This window comes from Oncorhynchus keta, unplaced genomic scaffold (assembly GCF_023373465.1).
Source record: "Oncorhynchus keta strain PuntledgeMale-10-30-2019 unplaced genomic scaffold, Oket_V2 Un_contig_2237_pilon_pilon, whole genome shotgun sequence".
NCBI lineage: Eukaryota > Metazoa > Chordata > Actinopteri > Salmoniformes > Salmonidae > Oncorhynchus > Oncorhynchus keta.
Window position 1 is genome coordinate 12,170 of NW_026282881.1, and position 16,838 is coordinate 29,007.

The 16,838-nt window shown below is 43.3% G+C and overlaps 1 pseudogene; it reads right to left on the reverse strand.

The window, feature by feature from the left end:
* Nucleotides 1-9,025: 9,025 nt before the first annotated feature.
* Nucleotides 9,026-16,838, reverse strand: part of LOC127921401 (xylosyltransferase 1-like) — a 151,276-nt pseudogene continuing 143,463 nt past the window's right edge.

Consider the following 16,838-nt stretch of genomic DNA (forward strand, 5'->3'; position numbering starts at 1 on the left):
ACTCACTGGTGATATGGCCAAACACAGTGAATATGCACACTCACTGGTGATATGGCCAAAGACAGAATATGCACACTCACTGGTGATATGGCCAAAGACAGTGAATATGCACACTCAATGGTGATATGGCCAAAGACAGTGAATATGCACACTCACTGGTCATATGGCCAAAGACAGTGAATATGCACACTCACTGGTGATATGGCCAAAGACAGTGAATATGCACACTCACTGGTGATATGGCCAAATGCACACTCAAGGTGAATATGCACTCACTGGTGATATCACTGGTCATATGGCCAAAGACAGTGAATATGCACACTCAATGGTGATATGGCCAAAGACAGTGAATATGCACACTCACTGGTGATATGGCCAAAGACAGTGAATATGCACACTCACTGGTGATATGGCCAAAGACAGTGAATATGCACACTCACTGGTCATATGGCCAAAGACAGTGAATATGCACACTCACTGGTGATATGGCCAAAGACAGTGAATATGCACACTCAATGGTGATATGGCCAAAGACAGTGAATATGCACACTCACTGGTGATATGGCCAAAGACAGTGAATATGCACACTCACTGGTGGTATGGCCAAAGACAGTGAATATGCACACTCACTGGTGATATGGCCAAAGACAGTGAATATGCACACTCAATGGTGATATGGCCAAAGACAGTGAATATGCACACTCACTGGTGGTATGGCCAAAGACAATGAATATGCACACTCACTGGTGGTATGGCCAAAGACAGTGAATATGGCCAAAAGACACACTCACTGGTGATATGGCCAAAGACAATGAATATGCACACTCACTGGTGGTATGGCCAAAGACAGTGAATATGCACACTCACTGGTGATATGGCCAAAGACAGTGAATATGCACACTCACTGGTCATATGGCCAAAGACAGTGAATATAACACTCACTGGTGATATGGCCAAAGACAGTGAATATGCACACTCAATGGTGATATGGCCAAAGACAGTGAATATGCACTCACTGTGGTGATATCACTGGTGATATGGCCAAAGACAGTGAATATGCACACTCACTGGTGGTATGGCCAAAGACAGTGAATATGCACACTCACTGGTGATATGGCCAAAGACAGTGAATATGCACACTCAATGGTGATATGGCCAAAGACAGTGAATATGCACACTCACTGGTGGTATGGCCAAAGACAATGAATATGCACACTCACTGGTGGTATGGCCAAAGACAGTGAATATGCACACTCACTGGTGATATGGCCAAAGACAGTGAATATGCACACTCACTGGTGATATGGCCAAAGACAGTGAATATGCACACTCACTGGTGATATGGCCAAAGACAGTGAATATGTAGACATTGTTAATGTTGTAAATGACTATTGTAGCTGGAAACGGCTGATTTTTAAAAACGAATATCTACATAGGTGTACAGAGGCCCATTATCAACAACCATCACTCCTGTGTTCCAATGGCACGTTGTGTTAGCTAATCCAAGTTTAACATTTTAAAAGGCTAATTGATCATTAGAAATTATTTTTGCAATTATTTTAGCACAGCTGAAAACTGTTGTCTGATTAAAGAAGCAATAAAACGGGACTTCATTTGGCTAGTTGAGTATCTGGAGCATCAGCATTTGTGGGTTCGATTACAGGCTCAAAATGTCCAGAAACAAAGAACTTCTGAAACTAGTCAGTCTATTCTTGTTCTGAGAAATGAAGGCTATGTCTTAATCGCAATTACGGATTTCCTCTTATTCGCTTGTCGTCCCTTTATGTCATAGTTTGTACATCTCAATTGTCAGTAGAACCACATTTGTTTAAACAACTCAGCCATATCAGCTATATATTTTGAAAAGGCATTAAATGAGGCTGAAATGAGCTGTTTCGCTGCCAGACAAGGCTCCGCTGGATAGCCAGGTGTAGCAGTGGTAAGGTGTTGGGACTGCTGTTGGGACTATGCTGTTTTGGGCACCGTTTGTCACCGTTATAGTGCAATTAATGTATTTGCTGACATGCATCCCACAATTTTTGTGTTTGCCCCACCAAGATGTATATGCTAAATTCGCCACTGATTGTAATGACATTCTCAGGTGTCATTAGGCATTCACTGAATTGATGCAAACCACTGTTGTCCACGTGCACCTCGGCCACTTAATTTCAATTTAAGGGGCTGTATTGGCATGGGAAACATATATTTACATTGTCAAAGCAAGTGAAATAGTGGAAAACAAAGTGAAATAAGCAATCAAATCTCTCCCTTGTCTGCGAGCGTCTCGGCCACTCATCTCCACCTTGACAAAGTGTAATAAGTGTTGTTCTCAAACCACTACTCAATTTGGAGCATATGCCACCCGGTTTCCAATCAATTCGCTCATTCTTCATGCGGCTGACATGCAGTAATGTGTAATAATGGTGTAATAATGGTGTAAAAGACTACATTTTGGGGGGAATGTTGGGTTAATCGTGATAAGCTGATGTTTCACAGGTAAGGGAGACCGGGAAGGTTGTAACACGGGACAGTTATAACACTCTCAATATCTCCAATCAGAAACAAGCTAACATCATGTGACTCGTTGTGTACATGCGCAGTTTTGTCCTCAAACTCATGTGAAGAAACAAGACCCTGTGATAAAATCTGCAGATATTATTGACAAAAATCAGATTTTGAGTAAGAAAGTCATTTTTGTTTTTTGGGATGGCATCACCTATTTTGTAGTTAGATTCACTAAACTTACTTCAGGATTATAACCCGTTTGTGTAGATATATTTGATGTAAGTTAGCAACTCTTAAAATTGTAACATGTAGCTCAAATTGAAGCTAGCTAATGGCTGCAAGGGTCAGGGTTAGTTGTAACAAGCCCTAATGCGGTCTGTGGTGGATGAATAATTAAGATGTCTTATCTGCAAAATATGCTTATGTGATATACTTGTTATTAGAATATATCCCTTTGGACTCTGGTGCTGGCAGTTGTACTTCTTCCCTCAGCTGGGGCTCAGTCACTTGGGGCCCAGAGAGGGAGAGTTCAGGTCTTTACATGTCTCTGGTGCTATGCGGAATATCAGAAAGGGAAGAGGACAGGAGGGAACATTGTCTTCATATGTGAATGTGTCTTTACCTATTCTTAAACCATGTGATGGGATGGCGTGATTAACGGGGAGCCAGTACTTGTATCCACAATGTCTCTGCGCAAGTCACTCCTTCCTTTGGCATTGGGGGAGGTGTATGGCAGTGTCTGGAACCAGTGTATGACCTAGAGAATCACTCCCCTCAGTGAGCTTGTCCAGGTGAGGGGTCAAGAAGGGGTTTAACTTTAGATGGGAGTATCTAGAGTTGACAATTGAGTTATGCCATTGGATGAGGTAATGGTTCTGTGCTATGAAGTACCAGGAACAAGATTAGAACCTCGTCTTAGGGACCAAACTGAACGATAATTTATAGCAAATGCTATCTGGCTACGGGATACTCCTTTCCCAATTATAATGTCCCTTGGTGAAGTGTTCCTAATATATGTGTTTTGTCATGTAGGTTGAGAGGGGTGTATCTTGGCCATAAAAATCTTTGTACTTTTGTGTTGTCACTTTCATTGGTTTATTAGATAATGGCGCATTATTGAAAGCCATTGCTATTGCAAAACTCTTATTATTAAAGATGGAGTTTAAGTATAACTCTGACTGGTATGTGAAGTTTGTCTCTCTCCTCATTTGGTAATACAGAAATTAACCACCACAGGTCTGGCTGCAGTGCTGGGAATGCAAATTAAGGTCCCACCAAGCCTGTACCCCAGGACCACTATGCCACTGTCACAACATTCACACACACACACACACACACACACACACACACACACACACACACACACACACACACACACACACACACACACACACACACACACACACACACACACACACACACACACACACACACACACACACACACACAGAGCAAACCTTCAGTTGTTGTCAGATGTTGTTAGTCGAGAAGGGACAGTAAAAGTAATATACATTTTATGACTTTATTATTTCTGCCACACAAAATGTTAAACATGGCAATGTTGTTCTCATGTTCTCAATAAAGGCTTTCAGTATCTTGTTGCATGTCATGATTTAAGCATGATTTTTTAAACTGTTACATTTCACCCAAGCCGTGTTATAGCTGACCCGGGAGGTGGGGTAAAAAAATGTAACCTTTCACTTCTTGTATCGGAGACAAAGTCACACCTTGTTTTGCCTGGACACCATACCGGACCATACCGCCTTACATTAAACCCGGCTCCTATGACAAATACCACGTTAAAGATGAAAACATCTTCAAACATATTCATTCGATTTTGACCCACAATAATAGTACACATGAGCAAAATGTAACGTTAAGCACAATAGCATGTCTGTGTGCAACACGCCAACACCTGTAGGGAGACACTGCTTGTGTCATTAGCTCCTCAGCTGTTTCATGTGTGATGCTGTTCACATTCCGCTTTGATCTCTGAACTGTATTAGAAACACCTTTTAAACGTTTGCTGTCACATTAATGTGATGCGCCTCAGGAGAGACAGTGATACCGCTGTCGTTGTCTCACTGTCACGTTTTACATGTGTTGGATGAGACCTACGGGTTTGTTTCATGTCAGAGATAGTGAATAAAAACTACTCTGCAAGATGTGGCTTATGTACATTGTTAGAAACTCTTCACACAGATGGGACCCCCCACCCCCTAAAAAAACACACACACTCCTCACAGATGTGACACACACGCGGGCAGACACACGTACTGTATACACACATGCATGCAGACACACTCCTCACAGATGTGAATTCACACTCACTAAGCAGACACAGACACACAAACACACACTCTCTCCTTCCAGTCACCCTGGACTAATTATCCGGCGTGTTCGGCGCCTTGTGGGAGCTTCGTGAGATCTTATGGTCTGTAGTGTCCCTTTGATCTGGGCCTGTCAGAGACTCAGTACACCCTGTGATCGTGTGTGATGATAGAAGCACGGGAAGATGTGTGATGATAGAGGCCCAGGAGGATCACACAGAACCCCTATTCTGTTCTGATGACGAAGGTTGGGAAGACGATCACAGAATCCCCAAGTGGTTCTCTCTGGTCAGACGACGGCGGCATCATTCATCGCACAGCACATTGAAAGAGGATTGTTTGACTGTTGGTGAGGTCCACTGTTTTCTAGATGTATTATCTCTGGAAGGCAAAGGGGAAGCCGAATCTCTGGCTACTGCATATTGTGTTTGAGGTGGTTTGTTTTATATCTACACACGGTTGCCTGCCTCTGAGACATATGGTACAGTATTTGTTTAAGGCCTGAACTCTCTCCACTCTCTTGTCAATAGGCTGAAAACAGGAGAGTTGCCACATGCGTGGTGCACGCGTCTCTGGTGCTCAACAGCTGACGACGGCAGGTTGATTCTTCAGTTAAGTCATGGAAAACATGTGGAAGCAACTTCAAGTAATGAAACAAATACTTAAGAGGGTGATTATTAAACAACTGTGGGAATGACTGAACTGTTTGACCGTGCTATCACTTTAATTGTGGTGTAATTGACACTTTGTTTCCAGAGTAAAATGCGATTATGGCTACTTAAACGTGCATAAATAATTGAGAAGGACTTGTGTTACAAGGATTTCGTGACAACTCATGTCATGAACTTGAAGTGTTTAAGCATAGAAATCCACACAGATTTAGAGAGAGCTCTTTTATTTCAAAGAAAGCAGTCAGAGAAAAATGTACCAACAACAAAAAAAAATATCCACAAAAATGTAAAAGCGAAAGACAAGAAGGCTTGGTATTTACAACAGAGGACATCTTTTTTGGTGTTACAGGTTTCATCAAATCACAACGACTAACTCTTGGTGCTCTTCTTTCACTTTTTTTTGTGGAAAGTAAAAACGACCGTAACAATTTAATGTTCATAGATGGACAGAACGTTTGAAGAGTCCCCTAGGCAGGAGTATAGATAGATAGCTAAGGCACAGAGTTTCCCCCTGAAACTTTAGGAAACTTTGACGTTTCCCCAGACGCTTCGGGAAACGTTGAGATCAGAGACGTTTGTGCAACAGTTGCTGAACAATACATTCCAGCAGAGAGAACAACATCCTGTCATGATGTTCTCTGAAAGGCGAACAATAATATTAAAAGCTTTACCCAATTCTGAGTCATTCCTTACTCCTTAGATCTGTCCAAAACATTGAAACAGGTTATGTACCTAAATCACTCTGTGGCCAACTAGCAACAAGTAACACTAGGTATCAGATCTTCTTTTACTATAATTCCACTTCATAATCTTTCCACACTGCATCAGTATTTACATAGAATGAGTTTGAAACATATTTTCAATACAAAATATTTATGTACATTTTCTTCATTTTTTTTTTGTAACAAAATAGGACTTTTACATCGAGTAACGTATTTCAATTCACTTCTCGAGAATGATAATTGTACTTTTGAACAATGGGCAAAGTATTTGTCAATTTCAGTATTTGTTTCAATGTGATAATGGCACTGCCAGTAAAAGGAGGTCAGGGTCATATCTGTATCTAGCTGTTATGTTATTAGCTAGCTAGCTAATACAGAGAAATAGTAATGGCGTCTTTTGTAGGCACTAAATCCGCCATGGTTTGTTGGACAAAGCCTATGGGAAAATGAATGGCAATTTTGTAGGGTTTTTGATAAACACTGAAAATAAGGTCTGTGGTAAACACAGGGTTAGGAGATCTTGTACGTTTTGTTCTAGGAGATAATGTTCATCAGCTAACATCACTTTGTGAATTTTGAAGCATTTATGTAATAAAAAAGCACATAAAGGATAAAGGTCATGTGAACTGACTGATATTATTTCATAGAACAAAGTGTACTGTATAAGATCTCCTAAGCCTGTGTTAACCTCTGACCTTATTTTCAGTGTTTATCCCAAAACCCCATTCTTTCCCCATAGGAAAGGCTGAACGAACCAGAGGTAACTCACTTCTGGGTTTTAGCACTAGAAGCTGGCGAGCCCTATATAGGCAAAATTGCCCTTCTTTGTAACCATGGCAACAACACACAACAGTTCACGTTTGAGTGACAGGACTGACACTTATTAGGATCGATACATCCAACAAGGTCCAAGGTGAACTTGGGCCATTGATTAACTCACTAACGATCGCTGATGAGCCCTGGTGAAAACATTCACTTAGCACGTTTGACTGCCAAATCACGTTGACAATCACAGATTGGATTCTAAAGTGGGACCAAATTAGGTTGTGAGGAGAATTGAGTTGAAGCCAAACAAGCGAAGAGGCAGATCGTAGTTACCCTCCATGGTGGTTGGAGAAGGGGGCACTGTGCTATAGGCTATGTTTGAACTGTGGTACACTGAGAGAGAGTCTTGATGGCAGCAAAAGAACTTAGCATGTAGTAGAACAGGTGAAAACCAAAGTTGCCTGGGCCCAATCCGACAGTTCCTTGATCAAGATACAAGATATAAATCACTATTTGTTTCCATTTTTGCCAAAGCATGAACAGCATCATCAATCACTAACATCCTGGTACTGACACGGAACCGAGTAGGAAATGTAACATCACCACGAAATGACTTCAACACACATTTTGGAGAGTTTCTGTCTTTTTTTGTTTACTTCTCTGTTAGGGAGGTTGTCAGGAGGAAGCTGACCTTTCTGTGACCTTTCAGTCCTGGGTGCTTCCCCGTGTGATGTAGACTTGGCAAACAGTCAACGAAAGAACCAAGACAGGAAGAGCTATTCAGACCGGACAACACGGACACACAGGCGGGCATTAGGTTTGTTGCGCCCAAAATAGGTATACAGGTTCATTGGGGCATTGGCCTTTGTAAATAAAGGCAGTTTCTCTTTACAAAAAAATATTTATCGAGCTGCCAACGCAGCGTTGTAGTCATTTAGTCATTGACTAAAAATATTCTGTATTTATATAAACTTATAAATAAATAGCAACTTGTGGACAACTCACTCCATTCACTCGACAATAACTTTGAGAGATAATCTGTTTCATACTTGCAACATAAACGGTCGTTAAAAACAAATTAACAAAAAATCTTAGAAAAGGAAATGAAAAAATAAGCTTGAGAATGTCTGTTTTCTTGCGAAAGCACAGCTGATATACTTTCATTTCAAGTTTCAGGCTGTCCAGTATGGAGTGATATCAGTGCCAATAGGAACTGAATCTAGTTTTAATCATTCATGAATTGAATTCAACTTCTACTGGCACTAATGCCACTCCATAGTCCAGTCACACCCACACACCTTTCTCCTGTTCAGGCACTGAAAGTCAATAAGTAGCGCTGTGCCATAGTAACTTTGTCAGTCATACGCAAAGATCGAGGCAAGGATGTAGCTTTTTTTTTTTTTAAAGATACATCTTGCGACACCCTCTCCGAGGTTGCGGTTCAGTCTATCTCCTACATGTAGTTAAACCAATCAGAGTACAAGTGCTGATCTAGGACCAGGTCCCGCCCTGTCTATATAATCATATTCATTATGATTTAAAGAAAACTGATTCTAAATCAGCACTCGTACTCTGAGAGGCTTTGTGAATACGGGCCCAGAACTTGGTCCACTACCAGTGTCGACTATCCTGTTCCACCCGAACACTCTGACTTCTGACTGACTTCTCAATCGCTCTTCCATTTAGCAGCAGACTAGGCGGCCTTACTAGGTGCTTGGCAAAGCAACATTTGTCTCTACGTCGGACACAGCATCAATCACAGTAAACTCAGCGGCGAGATTCAAATGAATACATTGGGAAACAGAACACGACAAAGCCGGCACAAACCCCAAAGAGGAGGAGTCTGAAACACCACAGAACCTTCCCCAGACATTCTCTTCCTCTTCAACGTTCCTACAACCTCCAACCAACCTTAAAAAAAACACAACTTCCGTCTTTTCTCTTCTTTTCTGATCCATTAAGTCAAATGAAAAAAAAGGAGACTTAAAAAAATAAATTATTTAAACTTAAGACCGGCAATGTGGCCTCCCGTCCAGCCGGAGGCGCCACTGCTACCTGATGCGCCCGTCGGCGTGTGGCGGAACCAGCTGGGACTTGGGGTCCGGGCTGAGCGAGCTCCAGGGGGTCTTGGCGCAGGTCTGCATGACGGGGCAGGATGTTCCAGGTCCCCCTGTCATGGAGGTGGAACACACGTCCCCAGCCTCCCCATCGCACCCACCAGGCCGTCTATCCAGTGCTCCAACGTGGGGCCAGTCAGGGCGGCGTTGCGCTTAGCCTGCTCCACCTGGCCCAGGTGTACAGGGATGTTGAGCACGGGGGTTCAGGCCATGGAAGCTCTGCTCCATATAACTGTTCTTGGCTGGTCCGTTGTGGAGCTTCAGCGTGTCCTCTGGGGAGGGAGATGAAGAGAGAGATGAAGAGAGACAGATGAAGAGACAGATGAAGAGAGAGATGAAGAGAGAGATGAAGAGACAGATGAAGAGAGATGAAGAGACAGATGAAGAGAGAGATGAAGAGACAGATGAAGAGAGAGATGAAGAGACAGATGAAGAGAGAGATGAAGAGAGAGATGAAGAGACAGATGAAGAGAGATGAAGAGAGAGATGAAGAGAGATGAAGCAAGAGAAAGAGGGGACAAAAATGGATTGTTCATGTTTTATGGTGAGCCTGTCCTGGAGATGGTGTTCATTAATGAGCAAACAGACAGAGTCATCAATGGGGAATCTAAGTAGGAAAATCAGTCGAACCACTTTGACTTGATTGTAAAGGGTGGAATGGAACTGTGAACTCATTTGATGAAACCAAACTTTGTGTTACTGGTTAATCACATGCTATTGATTTCTCTAGGGTAAGCCTAAGCCACAAAGGGAGACTGCACCAAGTGTCTCAATGACTGCACTTAGTGTCTCAATGACTGCACTTAGTGTCTCTTTATGAAACCATTGGAAGCTAGGGGCAGATAGGACCATCTTCTCACACACCATACATTTATAAGCCTCTTCATACCCTCAAGAGATAAAATAATGTTCATGTTATTAGCTAGCTAGCCACAAATTGGTAAAACAACTCAACGACTGTTCCTCGTGTCTTTTATAAAGCCATTGGAAGCTAGGGGGCAGAGACGAGAGCGAGACCATGACCTCATCCCTAAAACTCCTCCACCCTGAAGGTAAAGCTGTACATTCCTCAGTGCTCCTAACACCGGGGCGCTTGCCGTCCCTCCTCAGCCTGGCTATTGTACGCTAGCCCAGCTCTCCTCTCCTCTCCTCTCCTCTCCTCTCCTCTCCTCTCCTCTCCTCTCCTCTCCTCTCCTCTCCTCTCCTCTCCTCTCCTCTCCTCTCCTCCTCTCCTCTCCTCTCCTCTCCTCTCTCCTCTCCTCTCCTCTCCTCTCCTCTCCTCTCCTCTCCTCTCCTCTCTCTCTCTGCCAGTGCCGGGATCGCACCCTGCTGTTAGCCGCTAGCGTTTTCACGGGCTAGCGACAGAGATGCAGTCAGACACCTGGTTGTTCTGCCAAGCTTGCCACTGCCCGGTGCCAACTACCGACTTTACTGTGTGTGTGTGTGTGTGCGTGCGTGCGTGTGTGTGCGAGGGCCCACGGTGCCAGCGCTAAGCCAGGGCAACAACAGAAGACACACCATAAAGGCTACGAGCAGTAGAAAGACCTGGAGATATTCAGGGTTGTAAATCTGTATGGGAAGGCTAGAGGCTGTTAGAGTAGGTGGAGAGGAGGCCAAGGCTGCAGGATTACTGTGCCACGACCTTCAGGACTATGGGATCTAAGGACATCTAACCCCATCCAACAGGAGTAGGAGCCGGAAGGCTGCTTTCCCAGACACTAAAAAGGATTCTCAATTGAAAGTGCTTCTTTGTCCAAGACCAAGCTTAATCCGTGTCTGGGAAACTAGCCCATAAAGGTTTTTATCCTCAGTACTGTCTCAATGGATAACTACTGTACTGTAGTCCATATAAGGCCGTTTGATACTGAAGCTCACAGGTTTCCATAGTTTCTATGCTGCAGTGGATCTAGTTTAGGACTACTGTCTGCATTATGGGCCAACTGGGCTATTTTCACCCAAAAAAGTTTAGTGTAAACAATCTAAAGTACAGCTCAGTGTCGCCTCACTTGGGTAATAAAACATTTCAACAACAGTATAACCTCAGAGAGCATAGCAGTACGTTTCAGGATTATCTTCCATAAACAGTGGAGAAAGGCAGTCGATTTACCCTCATCTCCAAAGTCTTTGGGAGTGAATTTAGCATTCTGACTATGTGCAAGTACAGAGTTTGGAGTTTGAGGGAAGTGGAGTTAATCCATTTTCTGTTCACATCAACAGGATTTACAACTGAGAGAAAAAGCAAACGAGCGAACTATCAAACAAACAAAACAATTGATGAATATTTTAGCTTCCTCTCTCTCCTCACTGCACTGTGGCCCCAAACCCCACGGCGCGTCAGGGCAAAGCCTGCTAACTCTTATTGGTTGATTCTGTTCATAATTAAAAATGGTCTCAGTGCGATTATAAAACAGGCTGTGAATATGCCTCCACACCGAGGTTAGCATCTCAACTCTCGGGTGACTTTCACAGCAGCCGATTACTCTAGCTAAAACAATAGGGGTCCTGGTCCCTTATAGTTAACACAGGCAGATTGATTTAATTGTGTAATTGTGTTCCTCGGCGTGATATGGAGGTGTTTAACATACTGTTTAGTATGTATGAGAAACACTGAGGGTGATTACGGTCGACTTGGTGACAAACAACCGGGGGGCTTCCAACGGCTCAGAGGGTTGATTAGAAGGAGCATCGTAAACACAGCAGGGCCTCATGGGAAATGTGCTTTTGTGTTTGCGTGTGTATCCATGATAGGCCTATAACATGACAAGACACACTGCATCAATTATATCACATACATCACAGACTGACACTCATGTGGCTTGTAGACCTGCACTACATATAGGCATATCTCTTACCTTGCCGTACAGGCAGGCTTGTTATAAGCCAGTGGTGTGTGTGTGTCTATTGCTGTGGCTGTACTCTTACCTTGCCGTACTAGTGCTTGTTAAGCCAGTGGTGTGTGTGTCTGTGGCTGTACTCTTTACAGGCTATTGCTTGTTATAAGCCAGTGGTGTGTGTGTGTCTATTGCTGTGGCTGTACTCTTACCTTGCCGTACAGGCTAGTGTTTGTTATAAGCCAGTGGTGTGTGTGTGTGTGTGTGTGTGTGTGTGTGTGTGTGTGTGTGTGTGTGTCTGTGGCTGTACTCTTACCTTGTCTTATAGGCTGATGCTTCATATAAGCCAGCGGACTAATCAGAAACCTCGTCTCGGCCACGGGGCTCCAGTGATGCAACAGTATGGTCCACACCCCAGGCCTGAGAGGCTGGTTCAGGGGGTCTGTAGTGGGTGTACTCTGCGCTGGCGTCGATCAGGATATCGTAGGTGGCAGCGATGACGTTGGTGGGGTCGATCCACACCACGGTGGCGGTCACGTTGGGGCCCTTGGCCCACCGCTGCATCCCGACTGTCTCGTCCATGGGACCCATCAGGCCACCGAAGTTACGGAACATGCGCTCTTTGGCATCACTCTGTGCCGATCTGAGAGAGGATGGAGGAAGGGACGGAGGGGAAAGCGAGAGAAAAGGAGTTGTGTAATTAATTCACTGGATCTGAAATGTCCAACCGTATAATGTATTTCATGCATACTTGCATGCAACATTAACTGGAGGCAAATGAAGAACAGAAAATAGGCTGAATGTGAATTCGCCTCTACACTGTAATGTCATAGGAAATTGTAGTTGTGATATAATATGTATCCCACACCATTCATACAACCATCATGGATCATGTCTACTGTACAGACTAGTGATTTCCAGTGCATACAGTGGGATCTTAATTTGATCACCCAGGTCTAAAAGGTTTTCCACTTTGACATTTTTAGACTGTATACTAGTCTGACTTCATCTGTAATGTCAGCATTGGTGTGCAGCTTCAAACATTAGTACAGTCATTACCTATCTATCACTAGAGTAGTGCATTATGTGATTTCCAGTATGTCTCATAAGGTGACTTTTCTATGTGTATAGGCTTATACAGGATTTCCAGTATGTCTACGTAAGATAGTCTCAGTTGATGTGTAATGAGTGTTGGTTTGCAGCTTCCTGTGTGATCGATAGACAGGCCGACTGAGGCAGCAGTGTATATGTTGAGTGAAGAGCGAACACCTTGACTAACCCTCTGGGGGTCTGGGGATCAATCATATAACAACACAGACAGAGACATATAGAGAGACATATATATATATATATATATATATATATATATATATATATATATATATATATATATATATATATAGAGAGAGAGAGAGAGAGAGAGAGAGAGAGAGAGAGAGAGAGAGAGAGAGAGAGAGAGAGAGAGAGAGAGAGAAAGAGAGAGAGACAGAGAGAGAGAGAGGAGACAGAGACAGAGAGAGAGAGACAGAGACAGAGACAGAGAGACAGAGACAGAGAGACAGAGGGAGAGAGAGACAGAGAGAGAGAGACAGAGACAGAGAGAGAGAGAGAGCAGAAGAAATAAAGACTTAGAAAGAGAGAGACAGAGAGAGACAGACAAACAGAGAGACCAGGTGAATGGAAGATGAAAAGCCCAACTCCATTTAAATGAGGTTAAGACTATTGCTGGAGGGAGAGAGAGAGGTGAGAGATGTAGATACTGAGAGAAAGAGAGAGAGATGGAGAATACAGGCAGAGAGAGCATGATGATATAAAGTGACGATACAAAACATTAGACTGACCAGGGAAGGCTACATCGCTTATTGCTGTCAGTTTTAAATCCACTTCAATCAGTGTAGATGAAGGAGGAGACGGGTTAAATAATCATTTTTAAGCCTTGAGACAATTGAGACAGGGATTGTGTTTGCGTGCCATGCAGAGGGTGAACGGGCAAGACAAAAGCTTGAAGTGCCTTTGAACGGGGTATGCAAGTAGGTGCCAGGGACACCGGTTTGTGTCAAGAACTGCAACGCTGCTGGGTTTTTCAGATCCACAGTTTCCCATGTGTATCAAGAATGGTTCACCACCCAAAGGACATCCAGCCAAGTGAGATCAAATGTGAAGGAAGGTGGGGTCAGAGATTGGCCAGCATCCTAATGGAAGATCAACACCTTAGGTGTTCTTAATGTTTGGTATAAGGTACTCAGAGAGGACTATAAATAGCGAGATGGATGGACAGAGAGTGTAGGAGGACAGAGAGTGAAGATCAGAGATAGTGAAAGGACAGAGTGAAGATCAGAGAGTGAAGATCAGGATAGTGAAGGAGAACAGATGAAGATCAGAGATAGTGAAGGAGGACAGAGAGTGAAGATCAGAGATAGTGAAGGAGGACAGAGAGTGAAGATCAGAGATAGTGAAGGAGTACAGAGAGTGAAGATCAGAGATAGTGAAGGGTACAGAGAGTGAAGATCAGGAGTGAAGAGTACAGAGAGTGAAGATCAGAGATAGTGAAGGAGTACAGAGAGTGAAGATCAGAGATAGTGAAGGAGTACAGAGAGTGAAGATCAGAGATAGTGAGTGAAGATCAGAGAGTGGATCAGAGATAGTGAAGGAGTACAGAGTGAAGATCAGAGATAGTGAAGGAGTACAGAGAGTGAAGATCAGAGATAGTGAAGGAGTACAGAGAGTGAAGATCAGAGATAGTGAAGGAGTACAGAGAGTGAAGATCAGAGATAGTGAAGGAGTACAGAGAGTGAAGATCAGAGATAGTGAAGGAGGACAGAGAGTGAAGATCAGAGATAGTGAAGGAGTACAGAGAGTGAAGATCAGAGATAGTGAAGGAGGACAGAGAGTGAAGATCAGAGATAGTGAAGGAGGACAGAGAGTGAAGATCAGAGATAGTGAAGGAGGAAAGAGATTAATCTAAGGCGAGTTGGGAAACATGAGGAGAGGAAGATGATGAGAGATGATGAGGAGGGATGATGAGGAGGGATGATGAAGAGAGATGATGAAGAGGGATGATGAAGAGGATGATGAATAGGGATGAGGGATGAGGGATGATGAGGGATGATGAGGGATGATGAGGGATGATGATGATGAGGATGATGATGATGAGGAGGGAGGGTTGATGAGGAGGGATGGTGAAGGCTTGAGGAATATGCTCATCCTTACACCCAGTGATTAACACCAGACCACAGATCAATGGGCTGACTGGAACACTCCACTCAATATTAGGCCGACCGAGAAATGAGTCTATACACTATAAATAGACTCAACCACCACAGAGAAATTAGTGGTGTGGTGTGGTGTGGTGTGGTGCGGTGTGTGTGTGTGTGTGTATGTGTGTGTGTGCGTGTGTCACGATGTCGGGAAAACATAAACTGTGAGAGGATCTTGGCTTTCACTTTAATTCCTCTTCACATTAGTGTGTGTGTGTGTGTGTGTGTGTGTGTGTGTGTGTGTGTGTGTGTGTGTGTGTGTGTGTGTGTGTGTGTGTGTGTGTGTGTGTGAGTGTGTGTGTGTGTGTGTGTGTGTGTGTGTGTGTGTGTGTGTGTGTGTGTGTTTTGTACTTTGTAAAGTGAGTTTTGTAAAGTGATGGACTTTGGTAATTCAATTTTGTAATTTAACTGACCTCTATTCTCTCTATCAAAACTAGATTTTCCTTGTGTGTCTGTGTGTACGTGTGTGTATGTGTGTGTATGTGTGTTTTCTCACTGCCTGAGCCATAAGTGGCTTGCCAGCCTGTGATGCACTTCCATAATTCAATTTTGTAATTCAACTGACCTGTATTTTCCCAACCAAAACCATATTTTCCTTGTGTTTGTGTGTTTGTGGTTGTGTGTGTGGTTGTGTGCATGTGTGTTTTCACACTGCCTGAGCCATAAGTGGTTCTGGCCAGCCTGTGATGCACTTCCATAATTCAATTTTGTAATTCAACTGACCTGTATTTTCTCAACCAAAACCATATTTTCCTTGTGGTTGTGTGTGTGTTTGTGGTTGTGTGTATGTGTGTGTGTTTGTGGTTGTGTGTATGTGTGTGTTTCACAATGTCTGCAACAACAACTGGAGGATATTGCCCTGCCTCCCTTCAATTCAATTCACCTCAATTTAGTGTGCAAAATTGGTACCCTTCAACTCAATAATGTTACCGACCCTATTTTCTCTACCAAACTACTACTTTCCTGTTAGTATCCTCAACATCCTTAACTAGAACGTCTATCAGCTATGCTATTCATTCTCTGCAAGTCTGGAAGAGTATCCCTCATGCTAATTCATTATAATCTATTCTATTCTTATTGATTCTATTCTATTTCAGTCTATTCGAAGTGTTTTCCTCACTGGCATATCACACCATAAACATCACATTGATTGTCAGTGGTTTGATTCTAGGCCACAGACTGAAATCAAAGCGTATTGACTGAGGAAATGCCACTATAACCCACTGGCTGCAGGCTACTGCCTCCCGACTCTAAATTGTTCTGTGAGAAATCTGGGTAAGGTACTATGGGCATAGATAACATTGGATTTCAGTAATGGTTTTGGCTCAATTCTATTTCAACTCCATCAATTCAGGAAGTGAATGGAAATGCAATATTCTCATTGAAAATGAATCATACTTTTCATATCTTGAATTGCATCATTCCCTTTTCATCCCTTTCTCATTCCTCACCCTGTAGCTTGTTTAAGTATTGCATCCCTTTCTCATTCCCTCACCCTGTAGCATGCATCCCTTTCTCATTCCCTCACCCTGTAGCATGCATCCCTTTCTCGGGTTCCCTCACCCTGTAGCATGCATCCCTTTCTCATTCCCTCACCCTGTAGCATGCATCCCTTTCTCATTCCCTCACCCTGTAGCATG